Genomic DNA, 23,355 nt, shown 5'->3' with positions numbered 1-23,355 from the left:
TTAGTGGTCTCTTTTATGTTCCTTGTATATCTTTCCATGATTAGATTTATCACACTGGAATATCTAGTGAGATTTCTGACTCCTTGGATTTGGTTTAGGCAGTTGGAAGAAAGACATTATGTCACATCCAGTAGAAGCTTACTAAATCCCAGTTGAGCTGAATTAGCTATGCAGTTCTCAGCATTAAAACCATATTGGGCACATTCCCAGGTAATGTTTGCTTCCCTTTGGGTTTTTTTGCTAAAATTCAAACTAATACTCCAAGTTACTTAATTGCTTCACTGAGGTGTGTCAAAGTAGATTGAAGTATGACATGTTCTATTTTTCCATCTTACACATAAAACTTGAGGCTGTTAGAATGCAGAAAACTACCCAGAAATGTTGTCAACTCAAGGAGACCTGGTTCATCCTAGTCTGGTTCTTCAAGCCTCAAAAAAGCAAGATGAAGATCGAAGGTCAATTAGAGGGACTATTACTCTACATGTAAGAAAAATGTTATCTGTCATTCAGACTTGAGTTTCTACCTCTTATTCTTCATAATAGCTAAGTTCTTAGAGTTGTGGCTGGGTGTGTGCTTTATATGCATGAATCCTTACAATAGTCAGGTGATGCAGGCATAACATCATTCTTCACAGTTCGTGGACATGAGATCAAGGCAGGTTTAATGACTTAGCAAGTTCACATACAAGTTAAAGGGAAAATGTGAGATGTGCAAAAAATTCTATCTGGTTTCAAAATGTGTACTCTCTATACTACATATTGCATGATCTTTCTTGCTGTATGAGCAGCAATGACATAAATAAGAATGCCTTTCCCATCTTAGTCATTCATTCAGACATTTTCTTTTCCGCCTGGCCAGTGACTTTGCTACGACGGAAAAAAAGAAAAAAAAAGCTTAAGTCCTTTCTTCTAACAGTGCACCTGGTTGAGAACTAAAGTAGCTATTTGTCCTTGGCAAATCACTGTGTAGTTAGGCTTTTGATAAAATTCATTAAATTTTCAGATCTGGTCTCATGGCCCCAACCTCCTGATGTTATTTGGTTTTAACTTTTCTTTCCCAGTGTGAGTGAAGCTCCTATTGGTTTTTATAAATGCATTTTTCTCACTGGACACACAGCTTTCTGATGACTTTCATGTTCATTTGATAATTTTCTGGGACATGAACAGAAGGCATGGAATACATAAAATATATATTATATATATGACATATATTTCATACATATTTCATATATATATATAATTTTTTCCTTCTGTCCTAGGAGGCAGTAGTGGGTGGTATAAAAAATTGTATTAACCTCCACCCCACTTTTTATTTTTGGTCAGCCAAATGCCTAGCAAGTAAAGAGACCCCACAAACTGAAAGATTCCTTACTGAGTTTCAAAGGTGGCCTCATTTCTTCTAGGTCACTAAAGATTTTCATCTATTAGAAAGCAGCTTTGAGGGAAACTGCCAGGAGCATAGTCATTAATGTAGCATTGATAGTTCAGTATCAGGAACTTTTGAGAATGGAGGAAATTATGAGACACTTTTTTCTTCACATTTTAAAAAAGAGAGTATCTATTTGATAAAATTCAAATGCAGACCTAAGGAAGCATATGAACAGGACCTAAGTAAGCTTTTGAGTAAAAAAGACCTAGGGTTGAAATCCAGTTCTATTGTTACCTTTCTGTAGTGGTGGTTATATGATTCAATACATACATTAAATTTCATAGGGCCGTATACCAAAAATTTGGAAGGTTTTCAGGCATTATTTATTCAACTACATTTTCAGTAGCAAACTCTTTCTCTTCACTTTTTGGGACTGATAGCACAAATATTAGACATCTTGGTTTTGTCGTATAGATCTCTGAGACTGTTACCTTTTTAATCCCTTTTTTTTTTTTTTTTCTGTTATTCAGTCTGGAAAAGTTCTACTGATCTATCTACAAGTTTTTTGACACTTTCTTCTATTCTTCTCTGTTCATCTATATTTCACTGTCCAGCCCAACAGGTGAGTTATTTATTCTTTTATTATTTATTTATTCATTTATTTTAAGATGGAGTTTTGCTCTTGTTGCACAGGCTGGAGTGCAATGGTGCAATCTCAGCTCACTGCAACCTCCACCTCCCTAGTTCAAGTGATTCTCCTGCCTCAGTCTCCCAAGCAGCTGGGATTACAGGCATGGGTCACCACGCCTGGCTAATTTTTTGTATTTAGTAGAAACGGGGTTTCACCATGTGGGTCATTCTGGTCTCAAACTCCTGACCTCAGGTGATCTACCCGCCTCAGCCTCCCAAAGTGCTGAGATTACAGGCATGAGCCACTGCGCCCAGCCCTTTAGTTATTATTATTCTTTTTAGCTCTAAACTCATTTAGTTATTCCTGCGGTTCTAATACTTTGCTGAAACTTTCTATTTTTTATTTGTTTCAAAAGGTTTCAAAATTCCATATTGGGACAGTTTTATAATGCCTGCTTTATAGATTTTGTCAGATAATTTCAACATCTGTGCCATCTCATCTCAGCGTCTGTTGATTTCTTTTTCTCATGTGTGTTGAGCTTCTCCTTGTTTTTCACATGATGACAAATTTTGGATTGTATCCTGCTTAAACAGCATAGAAAATGTTGACATTTTGTTTAGTTGGGTTCTGGCTGCAAGTTCAGTTTTACCTTCTGTGGGGGTTGTCTATGGTTCCAATGTCAGTTGTGTTTTCAAAGCCTTTGCTTCTATACATTCTGCTTGTGCTCCACCTACTATGGTGGACCTAGGTGGTGATGTATATGTCACCACTCAGTTGTCAAAGATTTGGAGGTGCTGATTAGAATCAGATCTATGCATGTGCTGCCTAGCACTTCATGTACAATTTGCATGGGCTCACATTTCTCAGCTACTCTTTATCCTTAATCTCCTTGTCAGTTTCCAGTTCCCTTGGGATCACTTTTTTGGCCCTCCAGCAGGAAAGCTGGGGCTTTAGTTAACCCACTGCATTGCAGGGCCAAGACCAGGGTGAAATAAGTGAGGCACATTTCTTGGTTACAAAAATTAAGAAAGCACCAACAAATTCAATAAATAAAATTTTAATGCAATATTTAAAAAAATCAAAATTAATGTGAAAATTTATAATGAACAAAATGTTGCAATTTAAGTAAAGACAGGATCCAGCTCTGCACTTTACTACTCAGCCTCACTTCCTCAACCTAATTTCAGCCCTCTTTTGCTGTATATTTCTACAACTGCACCTCCATCTGGAGCCAGAGAGCAGGAAGACAGGCCAAAAAAAAAAAAAAAGTAACCAATTTGGTGGTACTTTGAATTCTGGCCTTCTTGCTCAACCTTCCTGTTACTAATTATATTTCAGAGCCTTCAACTAGTTGATCTACGCACTCTTTCCAGGTTTTGCAGCTATACTCAATGAGAGAAACAGAGTAGAGGGTGGTTATTTCATCTTAACTGGAACAAGAACCAGAGAAGAATATGCTTAGATTGCTACAAGGAGCTAGATGAAAAATTGACAAAAAGGTAAATTCTAGGGGAAAAAGCAATAAACATTTCAAAAAGCAATTCTGTCACCTTATTCTTTCTAGTAAAACTTTTTATCCTTAAAAATAAAATTAGCTTTCTAGGAATTATACAATACACTCTTTTCCTTTCCTTCATCTTCCAGGGGAAAGTGCATGTGTATGTAGGTGCATGCATGCATGAGTAGGCATGTGTACAATCATGCCCCAGAGAAACACAGAAACAGAAATAGAAACAAAGTAGGAGGGACTTAGATAAGGATCCTGTAGATTTAGGTTGAGTTTCTCCTGTGTTCCCTTTACTATTAGGGAAAGATTAAAATGTTCGGATAAAGAACTTATAAGGTGCTATATGGATTTTCTTCTTCATTCCTATTTTGAGGAAATCATCAGAGGGACAAACCTCTCTCGTGGGTACAGTATTTGCTACCATTGACAATGTCAGAGTTTTTTCTATTTATCAAAAAAGGATACTTACATAAAGGGTAATTCATTGTTTTAAGCAAGGTAGGTCAAGTTCAGCACTGGCTTTCCTTCAGCTATCTGCATAAGTACAATAAAAATATGAAAAACATATTCAAATGTACTATTTGAAGAATGCAGCTCAGGATTTTTGCTTGTTTGCTCCTGGACGCAGAACTGTTTTGTTCAGTGAATACGGCCAGTGTTAGATGGAAGGCTGTAAAACGCAGGGCAGAATGTATTTAAATATTATTTGAATTTCACTGTAGAAAAAGAACCGTGTACAAAAGCTGTTCACTGCTTTTTAACTTTGCGGTCTCTGGACCTTTGACTTCACTGCAGTAAAAACCAAATTTTAACCTACATTTGGCCCAGTGAATTTTTTGACAGTGAATTTTTCTATAAATCTGGAAAACTCTAAAATATCCCCTAATTTTCCTCCCTATCTCCTTCCCTGCCTCCATCCTGCCTTTGTTTTCTTCACCCCTTTATTTCCTTCCTCTCCAGGAATGCTGACTTAGCACCTTATTTTGCCTGTCGCTTTACTAGACGCTGTGGACTATGCGAAAGTAGATGAGACAAATAATGATCTAGCTGGGAGCATTGCCATTTATTCAAGGGAACAGACATGATCACATGGAAGAGTTAAAAGAGTCTTGGAACAATGTGCATTCCAGTGTAGAAATGTCTCACAGAGATGGTCCTTCTAGATTATTTCTGATCTCTTTAGAGAGTCAGTGTGTCTCACACTCATTACGTCTGCATAGGCTTTCTATTTTCCAGTGAAAAAAGAATTTAGTTTATTGCTCTGTGTGTGTGTGGGGGGGGGGGGGTGAGAGATCTTTTATTAAAAATGCATATATGTGTTTCAGGTACATGTTGCTACCCTTAACTTAGCTATTGCTTTAGCAAGTCAAATTTTCTTGTATCACCCTCTGTAAAGACATTTCTGTTCTCAGCCTATGAGTCAAGTCATGTGACACTGACTGATTGCTGAATAAGCCTTGAGCCCTGGGTCAGGCATTCTGAGCGTCACAGAAGAAAACCTACCCAGTGGCCTATTTTATGAACCCTTGATTCATTCCAGGCAAAGCTTCCCATGAGGTCTCTGCACTCTACTCCGGCTTGATCCCTAGTGGAAACTTCCTAGGCAGCCTGCATACCACTGGGTCTACTCACCTAGAGGGCTTCTGTCTGCTTTCGGTAATTAGGGCAAGATAGCTGACACAGATCTATCTGGGAATTACCAGTCTCCCTTGCACACTCCCTGGCTTCCCCAGGCACTGTGCTTGGGAATTAACCTCCCATGATATCATTCAGAAAGGAGGTGGCTCATGATGCCGTCTTCTAGCCCGACTGACCTGAGGTGCTCTGAGAAAACCTGGAGGCTGACAGTGTCAGACAGGAATAATGAGTACAGGAAGAGAGTCCTCAGGAATTACTTCAGGATGCTACCCAGCTCCTCCCACTCCAGCTTCTCAACACATCCTAGAGAAGCAATTAGCACTGGGAGGTGGTGGAGGAGCAAGGCTGTGTGCAGGAACTGGCTGCCCAATTTAGCAAATGAGAGGTAGGGGCTATCTCCCGTGAAGAGATAGATGTATTTGGGAGAATTGTTACCTGGAGAGAAGCAGACTTCTGCCTTTTCCTGGGAAGTCTATGACCTACGATTTGTTAGAAATGGTATTTTTTTTTTTTTTATTCAGAGGACGGAGTTTAGTTTACAGTAGATTTTGAATATGGTTGTAATAAAACGGCCTTCAAATTTTAGAATTTGTGTGAAGAAATCTATTATATGCCTCTCTAAACCCCAATTTCCTTTTCTGAGTTGTGGGTTTTGGCAGCTTTAATTTTTGGGGTCTCGTTCTCCATTTTAATAAGGCAAGAATAAAACCCACTGGCACCTCATAGCTTGTAACAGCTCCCAGCAGGATGAGGGGAGGCTGAGCTGCCGGGTTTCAAATGTGGGCTGCACTTAGGTATCCTGAAGCCTGTCAGTCATACATACCACAATCACAGAGCAAAGGCAGCAGTGGTATGCAAGTCTCAGTGGAAGAAACAACTTTTAGAAAATATATTTATATTTTCCCCTTATTAGGTGCTTCTTCTGTTGTTGAAGCAGAGACTCAGAGACACATGATTTACAGATTTAGTAAATAATTAAAATTTTTCTCAATTTCATGGCATAGGCATGTGCTGCCAAGCCTCATCATCAGCAACCAACTGATCTATTCATTAATCATTTCTCTTCACTAGCTCTAGCTGAGCTAATAACATTCTATATGCCAAACTCTAGACATTGACCTATAAAAAGTTTACTCGTTATATTCAAGGTATTCTGAATCATTTGGGTAAAACATGTAACAAAACTTATTGTAATTGATATAATGTGTATTGTGACAGAAGCATTATCTAATTATTATTTAACAAAACAGATGCAAGAAGGCAAGGTCTTTTAGGGCAAAGAGAGGAGCACGTGGAAAGAATGGAGATACATATGTGCAAGTGGCATGTTCAGCTCACTGTTATGGAGGGGAAGGGCAGTGAGTGGGACTGAAAAGGCAGGTGAGGACAGATATTTAAGGAACATGCCATGCTACAGAGTATGGATTTATTCTGAAGTTAACATTTATATAAGAATAGTAAGCAGATGTAACTGGTATGATCTACTTCACCATCTTGGAGTACAGATAAGCTTACAACAAAAGAATAAAAATATCCTAGCAATGTTTTAGGATACATACTGGAAACTTCTCTGGAGGGACAGACATGAATGGGAATGGAGAGGAACACACAGGGAACCCAGCTGTGTCTTCTATAGTTATTTGGTTGTTTAACACAAAGTTCTGAAGCAAGTTACTACAGCATTAGATTTGATTAAAATGGTGATGAGTAAAGATCTGACAATAAAATAATTTTTAAGGGGCTATATCCTTTTAACATTCAAATTCACTCGAGTCTCCATTCGTGCAACATGGTAAGTGTTATAGGCTGAGTTTTATCATCTCGCCAAAATTCATGTATTGAAGCCCTAATGCCTGGTACCTAAAAATGTGACTGTATTTGGAGATAGGCTCGTTGTTGTTGTTGTTGTTGTTGTTGTTGTTGGAGACAGGGTTTCCCTCTGTTGCCCAAGCTGGAGTGCAGTGGTGTGGTCATGGCTCACTGAAGCCTCAGCATCCCAGAGTTCAGGTGATCCTCCCAAGTAGCTCAGACTATGCAGGACTACAGGCATGAGCCACCATACCCAGCTAATTTTTGTATTTTCTGTAGAGATGGGTTTTCACCATGTTGCCCAGGCTGGTCTCAAATTCCTGGGCTCAAGTGATCTGCCTGCCTGGGCCTCCCAAAGTGCTGGGATTACAGGTGTGAGCCACCTCACCTGGCCTGGAGATACGCTGTTTAAAGGGGTACTTAAGGTAGAATGAGGTCAGTAGGGTGAACTGTAATCCAATATGACTGGTGACTTTATAAGAGGAGGATATGAGGACACAGATATCTGCAGAGGCCATTTGAGGACCCAGGGAGAGGATGGCCATCTACAAGTGAAGGAGAGAGAATGCAGAGTGATCCAGTCCAGCTGATACTCAGATCTCTAACTTCTAACCCCTAGAACTGTGAGAACTTACATTTCTATTGTTTAAGCCACCTAGTCTGTTGTACTTTGTTATGGCAGCCCAAGAAAATCAACACAGCAAAGGTTGTAGAGTGTCTCTCTTGGGGCTTTCTCAATACACAGCAGTTGTCTAAGAACCCCTGGGAACGATTCAGTTGAAAACAGCTGCAACTGCTTCTAGGCTAAACAAGAACTTAAGAATCAGATCTGGCCACAAGCAAATGCCAGTGTTTTGTTTACTTTGCTTCTTTTACTATCAGTGGTGCAGCTGAGGGCTGGTGCTGCACCAGTGAACATTTCCTGATCAGTTGCAGCAAAGACACCTTTACTGGTCTGGATCCCACTCCCACGAGCATTCCCTTCATTTAAAGATGCTCTAGATTGGACTTAAAAGGTCAAGGTTCTTTAGTTTACATTTAAGGCCCAGTCACTGTGCCTACAGTTCTCCTCTAGGCTAAGGAGGAGTTGATAATGTCAGCCACATATCCATTCTCATGTCTATTTAGGTCCTATTGTTGAGCCTACCTCGCCAGTCAGCCTCTCCTTCCCCTCTTGGTACACTCCCTTTCAGTCCTTTCTGGATCAGTGGATCTTTTGTGGAAACGAATCAATTCTTGAGTAAAACCTGAACCTCAAGAAGAAAGGAGACCCTCCCTCTCGATAGGCTCCTAAGTTTTCTGCATTTATCCCCATACCACAGTTCTGCTTATCCAGGGTATTAGGTGCCTAACTTCTTTACACTGGCCTAAGGAACCTGTTAAGCAAATCTCTGCAGCATAAATAGGTCTGATTTATGGTGCTTTGCTGCTCTATTATTTAAAAAAAAAAAAACAAAACAAACAAAAAAAAAAACAGCGGCTGAAGTTTTTTTAAAATGGCAAGTTTTCTTGATTAAATTCCAAATACTCAGTATAGTCATACAAAAAAGAGTCACATGATCAAAACTTCTGAATTCCAAGCAGTCTCTAAATTGCCACTAACATTATCTTTTAAAAATAAAAATAATGACCAATTTTCTTTTTCATTGCTTACAGGACACAATCTAAATTATTTCTCAACTTGACTCCAACTAAAAACAAAGGAACACAACAAACAAATTTCTACTCTGCTTTCAAGGTTCAGCTCAAGTATTTAGTGCCATTTATATGCTCCCAAATAAATTGACTCATACTTGCTTCTTTGATTCCTAATTATTTTTCTGAAGTTTGTCTACTCTACTTATAAAAGGAAGGCCAGGAGCTCTTCTTTTTTCATCTTAACAACCACAAAGCACAGCAGAGTACTGGCGCATAGCAAATAAATAAGTAAATTGAATAGATATTTGTAAAGCATTGCTGATTGCAATGTGGATTATATCTTAGATGTGTCTTTAAAGTTTTACCCGCCAAAAAGCAGAGAATCAAAGTAGAAATGATAAGCCACTTAAGCAAGAAATGATGTGTCTGGACTAAGGAAATAATAGTGAAGATGAAGAATTAGATTTTGCAGATATATAATTAGTATGTGGTATTTGACTGGGTAAAAGGTAGTATGAAGAAGATAAAATGATCACCAAATGAGTTTACAGAAAATTGAGGTAAAGTTGTTTGTTTTATTCTGATAGAACATAAGAGAACCAGTAAGTTTAGTGTGCTCAGACTACTTTTAGTACTTACTAATTGTGAGGAAACACATTGCTATTAAAGAACTCAGTCTAGTTGGAAGTGAAGGCATGCATCAAAATTGATAAATAAAACTGTTAAATGGCTTAGAAAAATATCAAATTGATAAATGACGAGAAGCAAACATTATGGAGAAAAATATACCATCTACCTCCCAGAGGAAAATAAAAATCAGCATTGCAATTGCTATGTGGTCTGGAAAACTGCTCCACTGCTCTGAGCTTGGGTTCTGAAATGGTAATTAATACATTTGTTGATTTAACATCCGGACACTAGGAAAGCTGTAGATAAATTGCCTTAAGCTCACTAGGCATTGCTCAGGATTCTTTCTGCTGGGCAAAACCCCAGCTCATCCTAGATTTTACAGGGAAATATCTTGGGTCATGTAACTGAAAAGGCTAGAGATAACGGGATGCAGAGGTAGAGGATCAGGCAAGACTCTTCAAAAAATGCCACTAATATAATAAAAAGACGACTCACAGACTAGCAGAAAGTATTTCATATTTTCTCTATATACATATACAATGCACACACAATAGTATATTATATAACTATAAAACAATTTATCTACACTGTCACCATATATTTATGTATCTTTGTGATTGTTTATACCTTTTGGACTGAGTATTCTTACAATTTATTAATAAGAAGGCAAATACCCCAAATAGCAATAACAGAAGATTGAAACAGATACTTCCCAAAGAAGATATATAAACTACACAGTAAAAGTATATACAAGTTATTATACCTCTACAATAATATTAATAATAAGATATGAACTGATAGAGCAACTTGATGAATGTCAAAAGCATTATATTAAGTGAAAGAAGGCAGACACAAAAGACCACATACTGTATCACTTTATTTATATGACATTCTAGAATAGCAAAACAAACCTGTTGTGATAGAAAGCAGATCAGTGGTTTTCTTTAGATTAATGACGGAAATGGTAGTGGAGATTTATTACAAATGTGCCTAAACGAGTTTTTCTGGAGGTGAGAATGTTCTATGTCTTGATTATGATGTGTTTACAAAAGTGCACTTCCAAGAGTGCTCAAACTATATGCTTAGAATGGGTACACTTTACTGTACTCAAATTATAAATTAATAAAATATATTAAAAGTCAAGGTAATGCAATTATGGCTCTTTGGGTAAAGCTACCAAATGAACAAACCACTATTATGTAATTATTCAAAGAATAAAAGGCGAAAGTATTGAATTATCTACAAAATGAAATACTGCAGAGGGAAAATAACAATGAAATGTACCAAATTATGAGACTGTTACAGGGAAATCTATGGAAATGTATTGAAAATACTATGCAAAAATACTATTTGTCATAATTGACCCTGGTTGTAATAGAATGCTTCAACAAACTGACATAAAAAATGATAAAGAATTCAAAGAACTGCCTGCTCAAAAATCACTCAAACTAGATGATTATATGGGAAATTTGACCAATTCTTTAAAAACCATTCTTTTTTAAATTGTTCCAAAGCATAGAAATAAAATAGAATGAGAAAAAGTTTGAAACAAATGTAATGTTGATAACTAAACCTGACAAAGACACACACAAAAAACGAGGAAATCATGTTTCCTTATGAATATTGATTCAAGAATCCTAAGTATTTGCAAATGAAACCCGCCAACAAGGTGTCAAGAAAATAATACATCATCACCAAATCATATTTGTTCTGGAGATTAAAGACTCACTATTAAGAAATCTATTAATATAAATCCTTATATCAATATTAGTAAATCTATTAATATAAATCCTTATATTAATAGTTCTCAAGTAAATAATCATTTGATTCCATTGATATGTTCAACAAAATTCAACACAAAAGAGAAACAAGTGACCCTAACTCTATGTTGATTGATAACATATTTATATAGAAAAAATTAATCTAAGAAAATCATATTTTGAATGTACACTCTTAATAAAATGTGCTAAGAATAAAAAGAAATGAACAGAAATTGTGAGCTTTATTAAGTTGTATCAGTGATGGCATTGGTATAGACATTTTAACACTGGTTTATGTACTGTAGGATGAAAGGGTAAATATGGAATAGGAAAAGGCAAGGACAAATGCTATGGTATTGTATTTGAATTTTTGTTAGCATTAATGATTAAATACATGCAATTAAGCCATGGAAAGATTCAGAAGCAATGTTACCCTGGTAGCCATAAGTATACTTTTTCCCCAGATCTTGGCTTCTAAACATCATTATTCACTACAAATAACTGGAATCCTTAGAGATATAACTGAATCTATGTCTTTGGCAGAGTAAGTACAAAGTGACCTTGAAACATTTTGTTGTGACAGAGAGTAAAGGAGTATCACGAATTGAGGGTACATATCAAAATGATCCAGAATCCAAAGGACTCCCATTATCAAAATTTGAGATGATTTGATTATTAACATTAATAATCATAATCTTGCTTCTAGCTATGAAGGAGTAGTTTGTATCTGACTAGTATTACAACTAAGAACAACTATAAAACCTGGATTTTAATTTTAATTTTATTTTATTTTATTACTATTTTTTTTTCATATGGGGACTGACAACTATAAAACCTGGATTTTTAAAAATAGTGTTTTGAAATCATTAGAGAGAAATCAAGGCAAACAGGATTTAAGGAGCCATTATCTCAAAAGAAAAAAAAAGGCATTGAGGTTAGTCGTAGATCAGAACAGCTATTTTTCTGCCTGCAATTTGTCAATTTGCTTCAGGGGATAAAGCAGGAGGAGAAACTGCAGTACTCTTGCTCGAATGGGATGCCCCCAAAAATTGGAGTTCAAGACACTTTGTCAACCAAATTTGAGGTATTCAGATCCTTGCATAAAGAAAATTGCAGAAAGAAAACACAAGAAAATGTCTAAAGTCATTTAGACTGGTTTAGACTTCTGGCCTATATCTTTCTCCCATGCTGGACTCTTCTTGCCCTCGAATATTGGATTCCAAGTTTGTCAGATTTGAGACTCGGATTGGCTTCCTTGCTCTTCAGCTTGCATATGGCCTATTGTGGGACCTCGCCTTGTGATTGTGTGAGTTAGTACTCCTTAATAAACTCCCCTTTATGTATACATTTATCCTATTAGTTCTGTCCCTCTAGAGAACTCTGACTAATATAGATTTTGGTATTAGTCAATGATTCTGAGAAAAAATCTTAAATGTTGTTAGAGAATAAAAACACATTACTTTCAAAGAAGCAAGTACAAGACTGGCTGTGAAGAAAAAGCATTAACTATATAAACAGATTAATAAAAGTTACTTCATTAAAATTTAAAAACATTATTCAAGACATTATTAAAAGGATGAAAAAATTAATGATAGAGTAGAGAAGATATCACTTTTTTAAAAAATAAATGAGCAAATGTCTTTGAGAGAGTACAAGATGACGATCCATCTGAACAAAAAAAGAGAGAAATGTCCTCAACATTGTTAATCAGCAGAGAAATGAAAATTAAAACCTATGAGATACCACTACACATCCAAAGAACGTGTTAAAAAATGACATTAACAAATGTTGCCAAGGAGCTCTCATACACAGCCGATGAAAGTATAAAGTCGGTGCAACCACTTTGAAACTATTTGTCAATATTTACTAATGCTAAACACATGCAGATCTGTGACTCACAATTCTACTCTTATGTGTATACTAACATAAATGCAAATTTATATACAACAAAGACATGAATAAGAGTGTTCATAAAAGAACAAGGCAATATTGCCTCACACCAGAAATATCATAGGTATCCAATCACAGAAAAGGTGGAAGTTCAAAGAACTGTTGAAACTCAATGTAAAAGAAAAAAATTCCAATTAGAAAATGAACAGAAGGCATGAATAGAGGCATTCCACCGAAGAGGATGTACAGATGGCAAATAAGCACATGATAATACGTTCAACATCAGTAGCCACTAGTGACAAGCAAATTTAAACTACAATAAGATGTCGTAAGATATCTGTCATAATGGCTAAAATTTGTTTATGATGTTGTCAGATACTGACAAGAATTCAGAAAAACTGGAATCTAAACATTGATGTTGGGAATGTAAACTGTTACAGCCACTCTTGAAAATAGTAGGCAGTTTCTTATAAAATTAAACATGCAACCACTGTAAACCCAGCATTTGTGTTCTTGGGCATTTATGCCATAGAATAAAAGCTTATGCTCACACAAAAACTTATACATAAATATTCATAACACTTACATGTAATAACCCAAAACTGTAAACAAACTCAAAATTGTCAGTGGGCAAATGGTTAACAGACAGTGATATATCCTTAGCATGGAATATTACTCAGCAATTAAAAGGGAAATATACTGAGTGACAAAAAGCCAATTCCAAATGGTTACATACTGTATAATTCCATTATGTAACATTACTGAACTGACAAAATTTAAGATATGGAAAACAGATTAGTGGTTGCCAGGTGTTGGGGATGTGGAAGGTAGATGTGGCTATAAAAATGCAACACAACGGCTAGGTGCGGAGGTTCACGCCTGTAATCCCAGCACTTTGGGAGGCTGATGTGGGTGGATCACGAGGTCAGGAGATCAAGACCATCCTGGCTGACACAGTGAAACCCTGTCTCTACTAAAAATACAATTAGCCAGGCGTGGTGGTGCCCACCTGTAGTCCCAGCTACTAGGGAGGCTGAGGCAAGAGAATAGGGTGAACCTGGGAGGCCGAGCTTGCAGCGAGCGGAGATCTCACCACGGCACTCCAGCCTAAGTGACACAGCAAGACTCCATCTCAAAAAAAAAGAAAAGAAAAAAAAAAAAAAGCAACACAACAGATCCTTGAGGTGAAAGAAATGTTCTTCACTATAATGATGGATACACAAACTCGACATAGTAAAATTGCAAGAACTAAAGACACACACACACATACAAGCACAACTGGAAATGCTAAGCAAGCTTGGTGGATTATTTCAATGTCAATGGAGAAACCCGGTAAAAGGTACACAGGTTATCTCTGTATTACTTTTTACAAGTGCAAATCAAAGCCAATGATATATAAAATAGATAATGAATCATGAAAAATTGGTTTTATACCAGGAATCAAAGGTTCATCAATGTGTTTCACCATGTTAATCAAATACCTTCTTAATGGATGCAGAAAAAAAATTGACAAAAGTTAACATGCACCACGATTTTTAAAAAAACTCAGAAAACTAGAAATAAAAGGCAAATTTTCTCAAACTAGTAAAGAATATCTATAAAATCTTCATCTATTTTATTTTACTTAATTGTCTGATTCTGATCAAAAATATTTTTCAAACAATGCATGAATTTAGCAAACTCAATGTCAAATTAAAAAGTGTAAGGTCATTGCACAAAAATCAATTGTATTTTTATACATAATCATTGAACTGAAAAATGAGTATCCAAGCCAATTATGTAAAATGTCTCCCAATTTAGATTTGCCAGATTTGTTATCCCGAGATTTGATTCACACTATGTATTTTCGACAATCACCTGAATATCCTATTTCCCAATTAACTTTCACCTGCTGATTTTAGTACCAATTAATGATTTCTCCGACTCACTTATTACTGTGGTGGTTGTAAAATGGCTTTTGAAAACTTCTACATTTACGAGTTATTCTTCTGTAAAGAACGGTTTTCCCATAAGAATTTTAGAAGAAAACGGCGGGTCGCAGTGGTTTGTTTGTTTGTTTGTTTTTTAAACGGAGTCTCCCTCTGTCGCCCAGGCTGGAGTGCAGTGGCGCGATCTCGGCTCACTGCAAGCTCCGCCTCCCGGGTTCACGTCATTCTCCTGCCTCAGCTTCCCTAGCAGCTGGAACTACAGGCGCCCACCACCATGCCTAATTTTTTTTTTTTTTTTTTTGTATTTTTAGTGGAGATGGGGTTTCACCGTGTTAGCCAGGATGGTCTTGATCTCCTAACCTCGTGATCCGCCCACCTCGGCCTCCCAAAGTGCTGGGATTACAGGCGTTAGCCACTGCACCCGGCCGAGGTCAGGAGTTTAAGACCAGCCTGACCAACAAGGTGAAACCTCGTCTCCACTAAAAATACAAAAATTAGCCGGACATGGTGGTGCGCGCCTGTAATCCCAGCTACTCAAGAGGCTGAGGCAGGAGAATTGCTTGAACCCAGGAGGCAGAGGCTGCAGTGAGCAGAAATCGCACCATTGCACTCCAGCCTGGGCAATAGAGCGAGACTCCGTCTTTAGAAGAAAACATAGGAAACACCATTCTGTAGATTGGCCTTTGGAAATCATTTATGGCTAAGTCCTCAAAATCACCTTCAAGAAAAAAATTGACAGATGGGACCCAATTAAATGAAAGAGCTTCCGCACAGCAAAATAAACTATCAGCAGAGTAAACAGACAACCTAGAGAATGGGAAAAAATATTAGTAAACTAGGCATCTGACAAATGTCTAATATCCAGAGTCTGTAAGGAATTTAAATAATTGAACAAGCAAAAAACACATAACCCCATTAAAAAGTGGGCAAAAGACTGAACACTTTTCAAAAGAAGACATATAAGTAGCCAACATACATATGAAAAAAAAATGCTCCACATCACTTATTTTCAGAAAAATCCAAATCAATACCACAATGAGGTATCTCACACCAGTCAGAATGGCTATTATTAAAAAGTAAAAAAAAAAAAAAAAAAAAAAAAAAAAACAGATGTTGGCAAGGCTACAGAGAAAAGAGAACACATGCACTGTTGGTGAGAATATAAATGAGTTCAGCCACCGTGGAAAGCAGGTTAGAGATTTCTCAAAGAACGTAAAACAGAGCTACTATTTGACCTAGCAATCCCGTTACTGGGTATATACCCAAAGGAAACTACATCATTCTAGCAAAAAAACCCATGCACTCACTTGTTCATCGCTGTGCTATTCACAGTAGCGAAGACATGCAATCAAGCTAGGTGGCCAACAATGGTGGATTGGATTAAAAAAGTGAGTACATATTATATGTGTAATTATATACATAAGTATATATAATATATATCTCATATCACATATATCACATATATGATGGAATACTACACAGCCACCTACATAGTAGGTGTAAATATTTATGAGGTATATGCGATATTTTTGTTGAGGCATACAATGTGTAATAACCACATCATGGAAAATTGGATATTCATCCCCTCAAGCATTTATACTTTGTGTTATAAACAATCCATTTATACTCCTTTAGTTATTTATAAATGTACGATTAAATCATTATTGATTCTAGTCTCTCCATTGTGCTGTCAAATACTAGGTTTTATTCATTCTATTTTTTTGTGCCCATTAACCATCTCCACCTCCACCCCACCCCACACTACCTTTCCCAGCCTCTGCCAACCATCCTTCTATTCTATATCTCCATGAGTTCAATCTTATTAATTTTTAGGTCCCACAAGTTAAGTGAGAACATGAGATGTTTGTCTTTCATTTATTTCATTTTACATAATGGTTTATTTCATTTTACATAATGACCTCCAGTTCTTTCCATGTTGTTGTAAATGACAGGATTTCATTCTTTTTTATAGCTGAATAGTACTCCATTGTGTATAGGTACCACTTTTTCTTTATCCATTCATCTGCTAATGGACTCTTAGGTTGCTGCCAAATCTTGGCTATTGTGAACAGAGCTACAACAAACATGGAAATGTAGGTATCTCTTTTATAAAATGATTTCCTTCCTTTTGGGTATATACCCAGCAACGGAATTGCTGGATCACATGGTAGCCCTATTTTCAGTTTTATGAGGAACCTCTAAATTGTTCTCCATAGTGGTTGAACTAATATACATTTTCATCAGAAGTATAAGAGGGTTCCTTTGTCTCCATATCTGCCACAGCATTTGTTATTGCCTGACTTTTGAATAAAAGCTATTTTAACTGGGGTGAGGTGACAGCTCATTATAGTTTTGATTTCCATTTCTCTGATAATTAATGATGTTGAGCACCTTTTCATATGCCTGTTTGCAATTTGTATATCTTCTTTTGAGAAATGTCTACTCAAATCTTTTGACCATTTTTTTTTAATCAGATTATTAGAGTGGTTTGAGCTCCTTTATATTCTGGTTATTAATCCCTTGTCAGATGGGTAGTAGGTAAATATTTTCTCTCATTCTGTTGTTTGTCTCTTCACTTTTTTGAGTGTTTCCTTCGCTATGTAAAAGTTTTTAGGTTGATGTGATCCATTTGTTCATGTTTGCTTTAGTAGCCTGTGCTTGTGGGGTGCTGCCCAAGAAATTTTTGCCCAGATCAATGTCCTGGAGAGTTTCCTTAACGTTTTCTCACAGTAATTTCATAGTTTGAGGTCTTAGATTTCAGTATTTCATTCATTTTAATTTGATTTTTGTATAAGGTGAGAGATATGGATCAAGTTTCCTTCTTTTATATAGGGATATCCAGTTTTCCCAGCATCATTTATTGAAGAGATTGTATTTTCTCTGATGTATGTTCTTGGCATCTTTGTCAAAAATGAGTTTACTGTAGGTGTGTAGATTTGTTTCTGGGTTCTCTATTCTGTTCCTTTGGTCTATGTGTCTGTTTTTAAGCCAGGATCATGCTGTTTTGGTATAGCTCTGGAGCATAATTTGAAGTCAGGTAATGTAATTCCTCCAGTTTTGTTCTGTTTGCTTAGGATAGTTTTGGCTATTCTGGGCCTTTTGTGATTCTATGGAAATTTTAGGATTGTTTTTTCTATTTCTGTGAAGAATGTCATTAGTATTTTGATAGGGATTTAATTGAATCTGTATATTGCTATGGGTAATATGGACAGTTTAACAATATTGATTCTTCCAATCCATTAACATGGAATATCTTTCCATTTTTTTTGTATTCTTTTCGATTTTTATCAGTGTTTTATTGTTTTTTTGTAGAGATCTTTCGCTTCTTTCATTAATTCTTAGATATTTAATTTTATTTGTCATTATCATAAATGGAAAAACATTTTTTATTACTTTTCAGATTTTTTCCATTGGGATATAGAAATATTACCGATTTTGTATGTTGATTTTGTATCCTTACAACTTTACTTAATTTTTAAAAATATTACCTAACATTTTTCTCTCTTTTTTAACTTTTATTTTATGTTTAAGGGTACAAGCTATGGTTTATTACATAGGTAGGCTTATGTCATGGGGTTTGTTGTACAGATTATTTCATCACTCAGTTATTAAGCCTGACACCCATTAATTATTTTTCCTGATCCTCTTCCTCCTCCCACTCTATACCCTCCAAAAGGCCCAGTGTGTGTTGTGGCCCTCTGTGTGTCCCTGTGTTCTCATCATTTAACTCCCACTTAAAAGTGAGGACATGAAGTATTTTTCTGTTCCCCCCAAAATATAAATCATTGTATTATAAAGACACATGCATGCATATGTTCATTGCAGCACTATTCACAATAGTAAAGATATAGAATCAACCGAAATGACCATCAACTATAGCCTGGATAAAGAAAATGTGGTCATAAAGCAAGTCCTTAGAGACTTACAAAGAGACTTAGACTCCCATACAATAATAATGGGAGACTTCAACACTCCACTGTCAACATTAGACAGATCAAAGAGACAGAAAGTTAACAAGGATATCCACGAATTGAACTCATCTCTGCAGCAAGCAGACCTAATAGACATCTATAGAACTCTCCACCCCAAATCAACAGAATATACATTCTTCTCAGCACCACATCGCACTTATTCCAAAATTGACCACATAATTGGAAGTAAAGCACTCCTCAGCAAATGTACAAGAACAGAAATTATAACAAACTGTCTCTCAGACCACAGTGAAATCAAACTAGAACTCAGGACTAAGAAACTCAATCAAAACCGCTCAACTACATGGAAACTGAACAACCTGCTCCTGAATGACTACTGGGTACATAACAAAATGAAGGCAGAAATAAAGATGTTCTTTGAAACCAATGAGAACAAAGATACAACATACCAGAATCTCTGGGACACATTTAAAGCAGTGTGTAGAGGGAAATTTATAGCACTAAATGCCCACAAGAAAAAGCAGAAAAGATCTAAAATTGACACTCTAACATCACAATTAAAAGAACTAGAGAAGCAAGAGCAAACGCATTCAAAAGCTAGCAGAAGGCAAGAAATAACTAAGATCAGAGCAGAACTGAAGGAGATAGAGACACAAAAAACCCTCCAAAAAATCAATGAATCCAGGAGTTGGTTTTTTGAAAAGATCAACAAAATTGACAGACCGCTAGCAAGACTAATAAAGAAGAAAAGAGAGAAGAATCAAATAGACGCAATAAAAAATGATAAAGGGGATATCACCACCGACCCCACAGAAATACAAACTACCATCAGAGAATACTATAAACACCTCTATGCAAATAAACTAGAAAATCTAGAAGAAGTGGATAATTTCCTGGACACTTACTGGACACTTACACTCTCCCAAGACTAAACCAGGAAGAAGTTGAATCCCTGAATAGACCAATAGTAGGCTCTGAAATTGAGGCAATAATTAATAGTCCACCAACCAAAAAAAGTCCAGGACCAGATGGATTCACAGCTGAATTCTACCAGAGGTACAAGGAGGAGCTGGTACCATTCCTTCTGAAACTATTCTAATCAATAGAAAAAGAGGGAATCCTCCCTAACTCATTTTATGAGGCCAACATCATCCTGATACCAAAGCCTGGCAGAGACACAACAAAAAAAGAGAATTTTAGACCAATATCCCTGATGAACATCGATGAAAAAATCCTCAATAAAATACTGGCAAACCGGATTCAGCAGCACATCAAAAAGCTTATCCATCATGATCAAGTGGGCTTCATCCCTGGCATGCAAGGCTGGTTCAACATTCGCAAATCAATAAACATAATCCAGCATATAAACAGAACCAAAGACAAGAACCACATGATTATCTCAATAGATGCAGAAAAGGCTTTTGACAAAATTCAACAGCCCTTCATGCTAAAAACGCTCAATAAATTCGGTATTGATGGAACGTACCTCAAAATAATAAGAGCTATTTATGACAAACCCACAGCCAATATCATACTGAATGGGCAAAAACTGGAAAAATTCCCTTTGAAAACTGGCACAAGACAGGGATGCCCTCTCTCACCACTCCTATTCAACATAGTGTTGGAAGTTCTGGCTAGGGCAATCAGGCAAGAGAAAGAAATCAAGGGTATTCAGTTAGGAAAAGAAGAAGTCAAATTGTCCGTCTTTGCAGATGACATGATTGTATATTTAGAAAATCCCATTGTCTCGGCCCAAAATCTCCTTAAGCTGATAAGCAACTTCAGCAAAGTCTCAGGATACAAAATTGATGTGCAAAAATCACAAGCATTCTTATACACCAGTAACAGACAAACAGAGAGCCAAATCAGGAATGAACTTCCATTCACAATTGCTTCAAAGAGAATAAAATACCTAGGAATCCAACTTACAAGGGATGTAACGGACCTCTTCAAGGAGAACTACCAACCACTGCTCAGTGAAATAAAAGAGGACACAAATAAATGGAAGAACATACCATGCTCATGGATAGGAAGAATCAATATCGTGAAAATGGCCATACTGCCCAAGGTTATTTATAGATTCAATGCCATCCCCATCAAGCTACCAATGAGTTTCTTCACAGAATTGGAAAAAACTGCTTTAAAGTTCATATGGAACCAAAAACGAGCCCGCATCTCCAAGACAATCCTAAGTCAAAAGAACAAAGCTGGAGGCATCACGCTACCTGACTTCAAACTATACTACAAGGCTACAGTAACCAAAACAGCATGGTACTGGTACCAAAACAGAGATATAGACCAATGGAACAGAACAGAGTCCTCAGAAATAATACCACACATCTACAGCCATCTCATCTTTGACAAACCTGAGAGAAACAAGAAATGGGGAAAGGATTCCCTATTTAATAAATGGTGCTGGGAAAATTGGCTAGCCATAAGTAGAAAGCTGAAACTGGATCCTTTCCTTACTCCTTGTACGAAAATTAATTCAAGATGGATTAGAAACTTAAATGTTAGACCTCATACCATAAAAACCCTAGACGAAAACCTAGGTAGTACCATTCAGGACATAGGCATGGGCAAAGACTTCATGTCTAAAACACCAAAAGCAACAGCAGCAAAAGCCAAAATTGACAAATGGGATCTCATTAAACTAAAGAGCTTCTGCACAGCAAAAGAAACTACCATCAGAGTGAACAGGCAACCTACAGACTGGGAGAAAATTTTTGCAATCTACTCATCTGACAAAGGGCTAATATCCAGAACCTACAAAGAACTCAAACAAATTTACAAGAAAAAAACAAACAGCCCCATCAAAAAGTGGGCAAAGGATATGAACAGACATTTCTCAAAAGAAGACATTCATACAGCCATCAGACACATGAAAAAATGCTCAGCATCACTGGCCATCAGAGAAATGCAAATCAAAACCACAATGAGATACCATCTCACACCAGTTAGAATGGCAATCATTAAAAAGTCAGGAAACAACACGTGCTGGAGAAGATGTGGAGAAATAGGAACTTTTACACTGTTGGTGGGATTGTAAACTAGTTCAACCATTATGGAAAACAGTATGGCGATTCCTCAAGGATCTAGAACTAGATGTACCATATGACCCAGCCATCCCATTACTGGGTATATACCCAAAGGATTATAAATCATGCTGCTATAAAGACACATGCACATGTATGTTTATTGCGGCACTATTCACAATAGCAAAGACTTGGAATCAACCCAAATATCCATCAGTGACAGACTGGATTAAGAAAATGTGGCACATATACACCATGGAATACTATGCAGCCATAGAAAAGGATGAGTTCATGTCCTTTGTAGGGACATGGATGCAGCTGGAAACGATCATTCTCAGCAAACTATCGCAAGAACAGAAAACCAAACACCACATGTTCTCACCCATAGGTGGGAATTGAACAATGAGATCACTTGGACACAGGAAGGGGATCATCACACACCGGGTCCTATTGTGGCGGGGGGGTCGGGAGGGATAGCATTAGGAGATATACCTAATGTAAATGACGAGTTAATGAGTGCAGTACACCAACATGGCACAGGTATAAATACGTAACAAACCTGCATATTGTGCACATGTACCCTAGAACTTAAAGTATAATTTAAAAAAAAAAAAAAAAAAAGACAGTCGATGGGAAGGAAGAGGATTAAAAAGACAAGTGGCAAAGAAAAACGCAATGGTGTGTTTCCATTGTAGAAAATCACATCATGGAATTGCAGATTGCCCTGCTGCTCTTGAAAATCAAGATATGGGCACTGGAATGTTACAGGTGTAGGTCCACAGAGCATGAAACAACCAAATGTAAGGCTAAAGTACACCCGGGTCTTGGTGAATTTCTTTTGGCAACATGTTTTGTTTGTGGAGAAATGGGGAGCCTGTCTAGATCTTGTCCTGATAATCCCAAAGGACTCTATGCTGAGGGTGGTGGTTGCAAACTTTGTGGCTCTGTGAAACATTTAAAGAAAGATTGCCCTTAACGTCAGAATTCAGATCGAACGGTCACAGTCAGTTGCTGGGCAAAGGGAATGAGTGCAGACTATGAAGAAATTTTGGATGCACCTAAACTGCAGAAACCCAAAACAGAAATACCTAAAGTTGTTAATTTTTGGTAACAACTAGCACTATCCTTAGTTACCACCTCATTGTTACTTCCTAAACTAGGCCCATCTCACAAAGTTAGAGTTGGGCTTCCTTGTAGCCAGGACTATACCGTAGACATCAGTATGATCTTGGTGTGGTCAGAAACAGTTTCCTTTATTCTGTCCATCAAATAATACTTCTACCACTGTCTGGAGAAAATTGAAGAAAAGAATAAGATGATTAAATGGTTTATCTAAGAACATGTTTTAAGAGGCAGAACATAGATATAACTAAGTGGTTATATACCTGATTGTAACAGTCATCTTTAATAAAAGCAAAATTATGCATAAATATAAAAGACCCCTAAACAAAGGGGCGGTTTTCGTTATATTGTTTAAAAAAGACAGTTATTTACATATAAGTATGTAACAAAATATTTTAATTTATATGAATTTGATGGTAAAACATCTTTGTCTCCATTGATGGATATTATTTATTTATTTGATAAG

At 36.8% G+C, this 23,355-nt stretch overlaps 1 pseudogene; it reads left to right on the top strand.

The window, feature by feature from the left end:
- The first annotated feature begins 378 nt into the window (after window positions 1-378).
- Window positions 379-22,922, top strand: LOC112605939 (annotated as a pseudogene).
- The last annotated feature ends 433 nt before the right edge of the window (window positions 22,923-23,355 follow it).

This window comes from Theropithecus gelada, chromosome 14, assembly GCF_003255815.1.
Source record: "Theropithecus gelada isolate Dixy chromosome 14, Tgel_1.0, whole genome shotgun sequence".
Lineage (NCBI taxonomy): Eukaryota > Metazoa > Chordata > Mammalia > Primates > Cercopithecidae > Theropithecus > Theropithecus gelada.
This window is presented reverse-complemented; position numbering and strand designations above follow the sequence as displayed.